This window comes from Lactuca serriola, chromosome 4 (genome assembly GCF_051521515.1).
Source record: "Lactuca serriola cultivar US96UC23 chromosome 4, Lser_US96UC23_V15, whole genome shotgun sequence".
NCBI lineage: Eukaryota > Viridiplantae > Streptophyta > Magnoliopsida > Asterales > Asteraceae > Lactuca > Lactuca serriola.
This window is the reverse complement of record NC_136411.1, coordinates 312812010-312822538: the sequence shown is the minus strand read 5'-3', so window position 1 is coordinate 312822538 and position 10529 is coordinate 312812010. Positions and strand designations below refer to the sequence as shown.

Below are 10529 nucleotides of genomic sequence, written 5' to 3'. Positions count from 1 at the left end.
TGTGAGTGTACACCCATTAAGCGCTATTTTATAGGCCGCAACCTTATACCCACCTTATAGATCGGCTTTGTGAATGAGGCCTACTAACAGTAAGACTAGCATTTAGTTATACACATATATATATATATATATATATATATATATATATATATATATATATATTATACTAGTAATATCATATTAGTATAGGGTTGTATTTTAAACCTTTTAAAATTTAGGGTTTTGAAATTTAAGTTGTCTAAATTAAAACTTTTATCATAAATATAAATTTCAAAACTTGAGGGCAAGTTTTAAACATTTAAAACATGGAGGATCAAATAACAAATAATTCCAATTAACAATTAATATCCTAATTATCTATATTTGATTTATTCAAGATTTCTTTTAAGATAATTACCAAAATAATCAAAATAATTAATTAATTATCATATAGGGAAATTAAATATTTAATTAGTAGATAATTACCTTTAACTAGATCAAGATAATTGTTATATTTATCAAAAAATCGGATTTATGTTGATCTATTATGATTAAGGTAAGTTTCCATAAGATAATTACAAAGAAATCCCGAATCTGGCCATTCCTGACGCCTGGACTCGCCGAGTGCACAAAGGGACTCGCCGAGTCCATGACTCAGAAACCAAAAAACGAATTTTGCAGGTTTGTTTCAGTTAATCAAGCAACAATTTAAAGAAAACCAAGCTAGGCTCTGATACCACTGATGGGTTTTAGCCATAAGAACTTTCCTATGTGCGCATGCAAAACCCTAATGCTCGGATATAGGCTTTCTAATTAAACATGCTTTGAATCCAAGACTTCTAATGACTATTTAGGCTAAATAACAACATTGAAATAGATCTAGAATCATACCTTTGAATTCCTTGTTGACCTTGTTGTCTTGGAGCTTCTAGAGTCACAAATGTCACTCCTCTAATGGATTACAAACACCAATGCAAGAAGGATGATTTAAGAGAGAGGAGAGGGGAGGAATTTCAACCAGAGGTTCCTTACTTTAGGTTAAGTGTCGAATTCCATCAGCCATAGGGTCTATTTATACTTGTAGACTCCTTAAGGGTTACAACCTAAACCCTAATTGGATAATCTTCTCTTAAGGCTATCCAAATCCATTCCTAAGATAAGCCTTTGGACGATTTTAGCTATCCTATATCTTATAGAATTCGTCCATAGCATATCCAAATGGATTTACAGTCTAAAGTTTAACTATCAAACAATTGACAGTTTATACCTCTTTATTTAATTAACTTCTTTAAGTCACCAAATTAATTCTAATTAATTCTATGACTTATATTAATCAAATAACAATATATTATTCATTATATTATTCCCATAATATATTAATAATATTTACTATCTCTTATTAAATCATCCTATCAAGTTGCTATGGTGAAGGCAACCCAAAAGGACCATGCACAACCGGATCAAATACTTGCCTAATATAGTTACAGCCTTAGACACTATTCCAACAGTTTTTAGGTTTCAAAGCGTCGAGCTGAGCCTCCTTTATTTGCATGGATAAGTGTGAATGGATAGTTACAGTCAAATATTTGACTCTACGACCAGTATATTCTTTCCGACTTAGGGCGTCGGCTACTACATTGGCTTTACCCGGATGATAACGAATTTCGCACTCGTAATCACTGAGTAGCTCGACCTACCGTCGTTGTCTCATGTTGAGCTCTATCTGGTCGAAAATGTGTTGTAGACTCTTATGGTCTATAAAGATCGTGCTTTTTGTACCGTACAGGTAATGTCGCCAGATCTTCAGTGCAAACACAATTGCTCCTAGTTCAAGATCGTGGGTTGTATAGTTAACCTCATATGTCTTCAGCTGTCTCGAGGCATAGGCTATGACTTTACCTCGCTGCATCAGAACACATCTGAGCCCTTGGTTTGATGCGTCACAATAAACCACGAAGTCTTCTATCCCTTCTGGGAGGGACAGTATTGGTGCGGTGCACAAGGCTCGTTTGAGCGTTTGGAATGCTCTTTCTAGTTTCTCTTCCCAGTCAAAGGCTACGCCCTTCTGGGTCAGTGTCGTAAGAGGTTTTGCTATGCGGGATAAGTTCTGAATGAACCTGCGATAGTAGCCAGCTAGACCTAGAAATTGACGAATTTTAGTAGGTGTTTTGGTGCTGACCAGTTCTCGATCGCCTTAATTTTGGAAGGGTCCACGTGTATACCTTCTTCGCTAACAACATGACCCAAAAATTCGACTCGCCGAATCCAAAATTCGCACTTGGAGAACTTCGCATAGAGCTTCTCCGATCGCAATGTTTCTAAGATTTTACAGAGATGTTGGCTATGTTCCTCCTTACTTCGAGAGTAGATGCGTATGTCATCAACGAAGACGATGACGAACTGATCTAAGTAAGGACGACACACCCTATTCATCAGATCCATGAATACTGCAGGCGCGTTAGTTAATCCGAATGGCATCACTACAAACTCGTAGTGCCCGTAACGAGTTCGGAAGGCTATCTTGGGAACATCCTTCTCTAACACTCGTAGTTGGTGATATCCGGATCGTAGATCTATCTTCGAGAAGTAATTGGCTCCTTGAAGTTGATCAAACAAATCGTCAATGCAGGGCAAGGGATAAAGATTTTTAATGGTAAGTTTGTTGAGTTCTCTATAGTCGATGCACATGCAAAACGATCCATCTTTCTTCTTGATGAACAAGACCGGCGCTCCCCATGGTGAGAAGCTTGGTCGAATGAATCCCTTTTTGAGAAGTTCGTTAAGTTGACTGGAAAGTTCCTGCATTTCAGCCGTTGCCAGACAATAAGGAGATTTGGCTACGGGGGTAGCCCCTGGCACTAACTCGATTCTGAACTCGACTTGGCGTTGCGGTGGTAAACCGGGAAGTTCTTCTGGGAAGATGTCGGCAAAGTCACGTACTTCTGGGATTTTCTGGATGTCTTCCAGTTCTTGACTGGTATCGACGACGTGTGCGAGAAATGCATGGTACTCCTTTCGCAAACACTTATGGGCTTGAATGCACGAAATGATGCGAAGGCTCGTACTAGGTTTGTCGCCGTAGATAACTAAGGTTTCGTTATTAGGAAGGTTAAGACGAACTGCTTTTTCGAAGCACATAATGTCGGCACGAAGAAGACTCAACAATTCCATACCGATGATAACGTCGAAACATTTAATTAAGACTGGCATGAGATCTATCTTGAAAGTATGGCCATCTAAAGTTAAGGTACAACCTACGTATGTGCAGGTTGTACTCTTTGTTTTCCCGTTAGCCGTTTCTACCGTGAATGGATTATCTAAAGCACAGGGTTTTTGTTTAAGTAGGTGTGCAAATTTGTGACTCACAAAACTTTTCTCGGCTCCACTATCGAAAAGTATGCAAGCATATGAGTTATCGAGGAGGAACGTACCAGTAACTATCGTAGGATCAGCTACTGCTTCCTCGTGGCCTAGGGCCATAACTCTTCCTACCCCTCCAGCCATTGCTACTTTAGGGCAGTTCCTCTTGTAGTGGCCCACTTCGCCACAACCGTAGCAAGTTTGGCCCACACCGGCATTAGGAACCTGGGCGGCCTGAGTTGTTGGAGCCTGGCAGAAATGGTCTGTGTGCCCCTTCCTATTGCAGTTGGTGCATTGCATCTCCCTGCAAGGCCCGCGGTGGTGGAAGCTGCATTTGTTGCACTTCGGGAGAGATCCAACATAAGTTTTTGCTGGTAAGGGGTTCGCAGGGACAACTGCAGTCACTGTGGCAGCATTGATTGCCACAAGTTGTTGTCTTGTGGAGGATCCTTGCGAAGCCCCCCTTTTCCTCTTAGACCACCCTTTCTGGTTGTTGTCAGGGTTGGTCTTTTGGGGTACGGGTGTAGGGATTGTTGGGTTCTGAGGTTTCCGATGATCGATGAGAGATTGTGCCAGTTCCTTGGCGCTATCGAAGGTAATAGGCCTGGAAGCGATCACACTTGACTGGATCTGGGGCGACAGTCCCCAGATATACCTCTCTATCTTTTTGCTCTCAAGAGAAACCATATCAGGGCATAGATTTTCCAGATCACAAAACCTGTTTGTGTAGGTCGTGATGTCGGATCCAACCATTTGAAGACCCCAAAATTCTTGCTCGAGTTTTTGTATTTCACCTCAAGGACAATATTCTGTCATCAGCATGTCTTTCAACTTTTCCCAGCCGATGGAATACGCCACCACCAAAGTTAGATAGTTAACATGGCTGTTCCACCACGTTAGTGCTCTGTCAGAGAAGGTACAAGCTGCAAACTTGACCTTGTTGCCCTCCTGGCAAGCACATATTTCAAAGACGGATTCCATCTTTTCAATCCATTGTCTCAACACCATAACACCCCCAGTTCCATTGAAGCTGCGGGATTTGGCGTTCGTGAAGTCCTTGTAGGTGCATTCCCGAGGGTGTCCATGGCTTTCGCCGTGGTTCGAGGGAGGTGCACCTGTTCCTGATCCACTAGGGGTAGGAGCATTGATTGCTGACACAGCAGCTGCAACTGCTGCTGTGAAAGCTGCCTGGAACATGTTGGCATCGAAAGGATTTGGTGGTTGAAGAGGTTCAGGTGGTGGTGGTGGTGGTGGTATCGGTGTTTCGTTGTATGGGTTAAGCCTTGGATTCCTGCGTGGCGGCATCTTTAACTATACATTTAAAAGATGACGACATGGATAAGAATAAATGATTAATGAATGTGTCTCATGGACTAACTCCGCATAGCCCAACAACAGAAGGAATAGTATGACTAAATGAAGATAACAACATTTAGATAATGATTTCCATAAGATTAGGTAGCTGTCAATAATAGTGGAATTACAGATGTAAGAAGTTCAGGAAAAAATGGCCTAGAAGTAGGCCTTACATCAACCAAGATGGAAAATTTTGACAGAATTAAGACTAGATCAAGACCTAACAGGTCTAAGATTTATACAGATAGGAAATTAGACCAAAGTTTTACATAAACTAGGTTATATCCAAAAGGTGAGTCGACGAGATTCTATCGGCGACGAGAACTGTTAGTATGAGTCCTCGATCCTGACAGTAGACGTTCAATGTCCCTTATACGCCTGTCCGACCTTGCTTGCTGAGCTCGAAGTTCTCTAACTTCAGCTCGGGTTTCAGTAAGTTCCCTCTGCAGATTTGCATTGCGGACCAGAGTCCTTTCATGAGCAGACTCTAGTTAGCGAATATGGATAGTGTTAACACCAGAGTTGGCGTCAACTTCCAAGACTTGATTGATAGTCGCCTAAGCCATTATCGTGTTCTGAGAAATCCTATGCACCATGATTGGTAGGACTCTATCAGCAGAACCTCCTTCAGTGAGGTTGTAGAAACTTCGGTCTCCATTGTAGGGAATGGGCTGACCCTGTTCATGACTCCATGTATTCAAGTTAGTGGCCCACAGAGGTGTGGGTCCTTGAAATGCGGGACGAGGGTTCAGGTTTGGGTTTTGAGCAGCTGGGGGTAGGTTGTTGACTTCTGGCTCCGAGTCAGAACTATCGGAAAAACCCTCAACATGGTGATCATCCAAAGGGATTGGGTGATCATCTTCTGGTTTTGACTCTAGCCAACCAGCATTGCCTTGGTTTGGGAAGTACGGATCGCCATGGTGAAATCCAGCCATTTTAATCTATGCGAGAAAAGGGATATAAGAAATAGCTAAAATAAACGAACTAACTAAGATAATTACAGTAAGGCTAAATACCCCTATGGTATTTCTTTATGGTTGTGTTGGTAAGTTTTTAGACTTGTTGCCATATCACAACCATTCTTGGGCATATGCTAATCACTCCTCGGACCAGCATAGTTGATCAGGCTATGTCATTCCAAAGACTGACCATATATCCCCAGGCTTACTTGTGATATTCAACAATCGTAATACTTTTGTTCTTGTCATTGTGACACTGATTTTAGTATGAATGCAGGCACGTATACTTTGTTAAATATTTTATTATTTAAAAGTATAACTCTTAGACAGAGTGTTTTAATCCCCATGTATTTATAGTTAGTATATCTTTTATGGGTTGACTAGCCGTTTACCCGCACCAAGCGACGGGTGCAAATAGTTTTTTAAAGGCAATTAGTTTTTTTTTTGTACAAATAGTTTATTACATCTAAACATTTATCAATAAGAGTCATGGAGTAAAAAAAGGAAACCGATAAGAATTAAAAATGAGAAATTGAGATTCTTTACAAATGTAAATAAACACATTATTAATCTTGCATTATTAATCGTGCAACACTTCCTTATACACCACATCTGATGTATAAATATCACTCTCGTTGAATTGTTCATTAGGGTTACTAATACTTTTGTATTGACACGTGATATCCCTCTGGATAATACCACATAAAGTGTGTCATGCGAGAAAACCGATTCTGTAAATACATATACGTGTAAGTGTTTGTCCGTGAGCTTTATTGATTGTCATTGTGAAACATAATAGAATTAGAAATTGTTTTCTCTTAAGCTTGAATGAGAACATGTCATATTCATACGAACATAGAGGAATCACCGGCAAATGTTAGGGCACAATTTAATGGTTTGAGCTAGGCATTTTCTTGTTCATGTCTTGGTAGGTTTCAGTGTGTTTGTAGCTCTTTCGTCTAGTGTTTGCGGTTGTGAGGGTGTTCACGGCAACCCCATTTGCGGTTGATATGTTTCATTTAAATAGGAGTCTATCACTCTTTTGTCAGAGTTGATGTCAAATAGTGAGTTCACAGTCCATGTGCGTGTATCCAAGGTGTACCAAATGTTTTTGTGATATTAACGTGTACATGCTTGGTTTAATTCTTCTTCTACTCCATTCTTATTGTGTTTGATTGCTATCTTTTTAATCACTCATTTGGATCTCTGGAATTTGGACCTAACAACAAAAATACTATCTTTTTAGCATTTTGACCGACAACTATTTTGACATCAATAACATTGTGTTCAAAACTTTTACGTATCAATCGATATCTTTATACAATCCGTTTGATGGGTTGAGATTTCGTAACATTATTATCGGGAATCCAACTTTCAGTTGTAGGCAAGGTTTTGAAAACCAGACTGGACATCAAAATGGTCATCTTACCGTTTAGATGGTTCAATTGATCCAACTGGTCCTAAAGACCGGACTAAAGATACATATTTTTAATGTATATTGTTTTTATTTATAAACCGAACTAAACAAAATATTTGAAATTAAATGTTAGATTTTTTTCAAACAAAAGTTTTGTGTTGCATCAAAACAAAGATGTTTTGCAAGGTATTTAATTTTTTAATTAAATAACTTTACCTCGGTTATTGAAGATACATAAAAACTAATAAACCAAAAATAATATATTAGTCTCGTCATAAATTCAAAAATAAAATGAATTGTAATTGTATTTCACAATGATATAACTCGTATCTATTTAACAGATCGAATACATATCTATAATAAAAATCAATTTTGACATACCTTTAAAATTTATATAAAAGTTAGTATTAAGATAAACTGAAATGATTACATGATACAATTACGTGACATCTTTTATATTAAAGAAAACAAACAAACTATATTAATATATTCATCCTTGTTTACAGGAAACAAATATTGGGATCGTTTACCTAGTTTAGTGATTTCATATTCTTGTATTACATAATCAACATATAGTTATCTTTCATAGAAATAACAATTTTTTGAAAAATAAATACATACAGAAAGGAGGGATACAATTCCAAGATAAAAATGAAATCAAATTACATATTCAAGGAATGTTGAAGACAAGAGAAGAAAATGGTGAACTGTACCTCAATAATACAAATGTTCTTTCATTAACAACAAAACTATAAAACAAATAAATCCAGGTCCACTTCCCATACATATAAGTATTAGTGATCCACCAGCCTTATCTACACATAGTCAACCATTATCCTTCAGTTCTATATCACCTTTTGTAAAAAATTACAAAAAGATAAGAAGGTTTGTTAATAATATTCAGTTCATACTAATAGCAATATACTTTATTCTTTTTACTAACATAGACAATTTATTTCTTTTTAACCATAGCAAACAAACCATGAAAATAACCATGCTTGTGTTGGTGAATGCATGCGATGCCACTGTTGCACCTATTCAAATAAACGAAAAGGTAATTGGAGCTTTTCATTTAAACTCAACATCATTTCATCTAATTCTACTAAACATTGTGACTTTCGATACCATTCACCAAAGCTGAATTCAAATTGACATATCACACATGTAAAAAAAATCATGTTAAAACTACTTGAAGATTATAAAAAAAAGATTAAACTTAAAAAAGAAATATGATTAGAAATCGTTCTTACTTTTCTTCATTTTTCTTATTCTTTAAGAAAACCCTGTATCCATATTTTGAAGTTGGCAATCGGGAAATGCGAGATGTGGATCTTGCTCTGTTTTCAACACTAATGGCTTCAGTCAAGTATAGTAATCCCTGCAAATGATGGAATGGAATTGACCATTCCGCTCATTCCATTATGCTAATTTTCATTCCTGGGATTTTTTTTTTCATTCCATCTTGGAATGGTAAGATAATTTATCACTTATATAATTTTCAGTGACAAAAAATTACATTCGGTATGAATATACATCATATTGAATGATATCAAGATTAATGGAATCTTACATTGAATTCAAGCTTACAGAGTATGTGTCTGGTGATTGAACATAGAGCTTGATGAACAATATCAGAGTGTAGGAGTTACTGGAGAACCTGGAGAATTAATAACATGTTGATTCTCCACACCACCTTCATTCACCCATTCTTTTCCTTCTAGACCGTACCAATCCCTATTCTTTTTAGGGTTACTTCCGTCATTTTACATTTGTCTTCCTAAAATGAGTTTTGTTATTTTCATCTAAACTTTCATGTTTGGTCCACCTGTTATATGTGATTCTTTCTAGTGTTACTGGGCCTATTTTTGCTCTTTTAAACTAAATAAATTGATTATATTTCAATACACATGTAATCACACACACAAACACACACAAAGTTAAAAAAACCAATTCTATTACATAAAAAACCATAATGAAAAAGAGAAAAGGCAAAGAACATTAAACAAAGCTCCAAAAAGATAAGAATCTTCAAAGGTGAGTGAGGTTGTGAAGGAGAAGCGAAGAAGGGACAATGTGGGGGCTAACTATGATTACTGATAATATGATGCTTACAGTTCAAAACAACAAAATTAAATCAATCAATCACGGATTTGTTCAGCACTTCTGTGGATATTCACAATTCTAGATAGAAAAAGAAATGGTTTTGTGAGTGTGTGTGCCAGGACATACAGAGAAAGAAATCAATATCCATCCAAAATGGTCCAGCCAATACAAAAGTCCTAAACTTCACGGTAATAGAGGTACAATGGTGATGTGTGTTCATAGATACATGGTTTTCTTCTTACATGGCCATGGCCAGTGGAGGTGTGGTGGGTTAATACTTTAAAGTCTCTCATAAGTAGTAGTAACACATAGAGGTGAAGGGTATTAATTTTTGAGTGATGGTGTTTATGTGGTGGTTTGGAGAGAGAGAGAGAGAGAGAGAGAGAGAGAAAAAGAGAGAGAGAGAGAGAGAGAGAGAGAGAGAGAGAGAATTGTAGGAGAGTATAACGATGGTGCAAAGCGTTGATTTAGTGTGGTGCACCGGTGGTTCGATGATGGAGATATATGCAGTGGAGGGCAGGTGATGGTGTTGGTCATGCCGGAATTGGCTGTAGGGGAAGATGTTATATATATAGAGAGAAAACCACATATTAAAAGAAATTACAGAAAGAACCAAACCTAATTAAGAAACTCAAGCAAAAGTAGGTCTTCAAACCCCGAAAATGAAAAATAGGTAACCATTGAACATACCTTGCGAAAAGAAATAACATTCAAATAATAATGATTGGTATTTGAAAATCATTTTATAGAGAAAGGTACCTACAAAAAAATCAGCAAAGGTTTAAGAGTATTAACAGAAAATTACCCCATAGTATTCATCGAAATAGATGGAAGACACATTGAAATCCTGAAATCAGGAGATTATGCCAGGGATTTGTTCTTGATGATGTGATGCTGGTGTTGGTTTGGTTTCCTGAAAGCTCCACTAACACCCTTGAGTAACATTAGTCTATCTTCATCACCGCCTCCGTTACAGATCTAAAAAATCTTGCCCTAATTTTTCCTTTTTTTTTCAAGCAACGGAGGTCCGATCTACGTGCACCTCCAGAGTTTCTTTCCACTCCACACGGGCATTCACCAAAGCAGAGGGTCTCGAAGCATCGGATGAAGTTGGAAAGGTGAAGTCTTCACTGCATCTTTGGTGGTGCCTATGTGAATAGGTTAGATGGCAGTTGTTTATGAGATTAGGTAAGCTCCTTTACTGTAATATGTATATGATTCGTGTAGTATAATAGTATAACGCTTAATATTATTGTACATGAGGTAATATTTTTTGTACCTCTAAATTTTCAAGAAACATGCAATATCCTTAATAATATAGTAAAGATATACTTTATTCACTATAAACAATGCTC

At 37.5% G+C, this 10529-nt stretch overlaps 1 long non-coding RNA gene across 1 annotated transcript; it reads right to left on the bottom strand.

Annotated features, from left to right (window-relative positions):
- Positions 1 to 7696: 7696 nt before the first annotated feature.
- On the bottom strand, positions 7697 to 10328 carry LOC145097290 (uncharacterized). Its single transcript, XR_013704309.1, has 3 exons — positions 8322 to 10328; positions 8053 to 8105; positions 7697 to 7886 (listed from the first exon to the last, which is right to left on the bottom strand). It is a non-coding gene; the product is annotated as an uncharacterized LOC145097290 (long non-coding RNA).
- Positions 10329 to 10529: the final 201 nt, after the last annotated feature.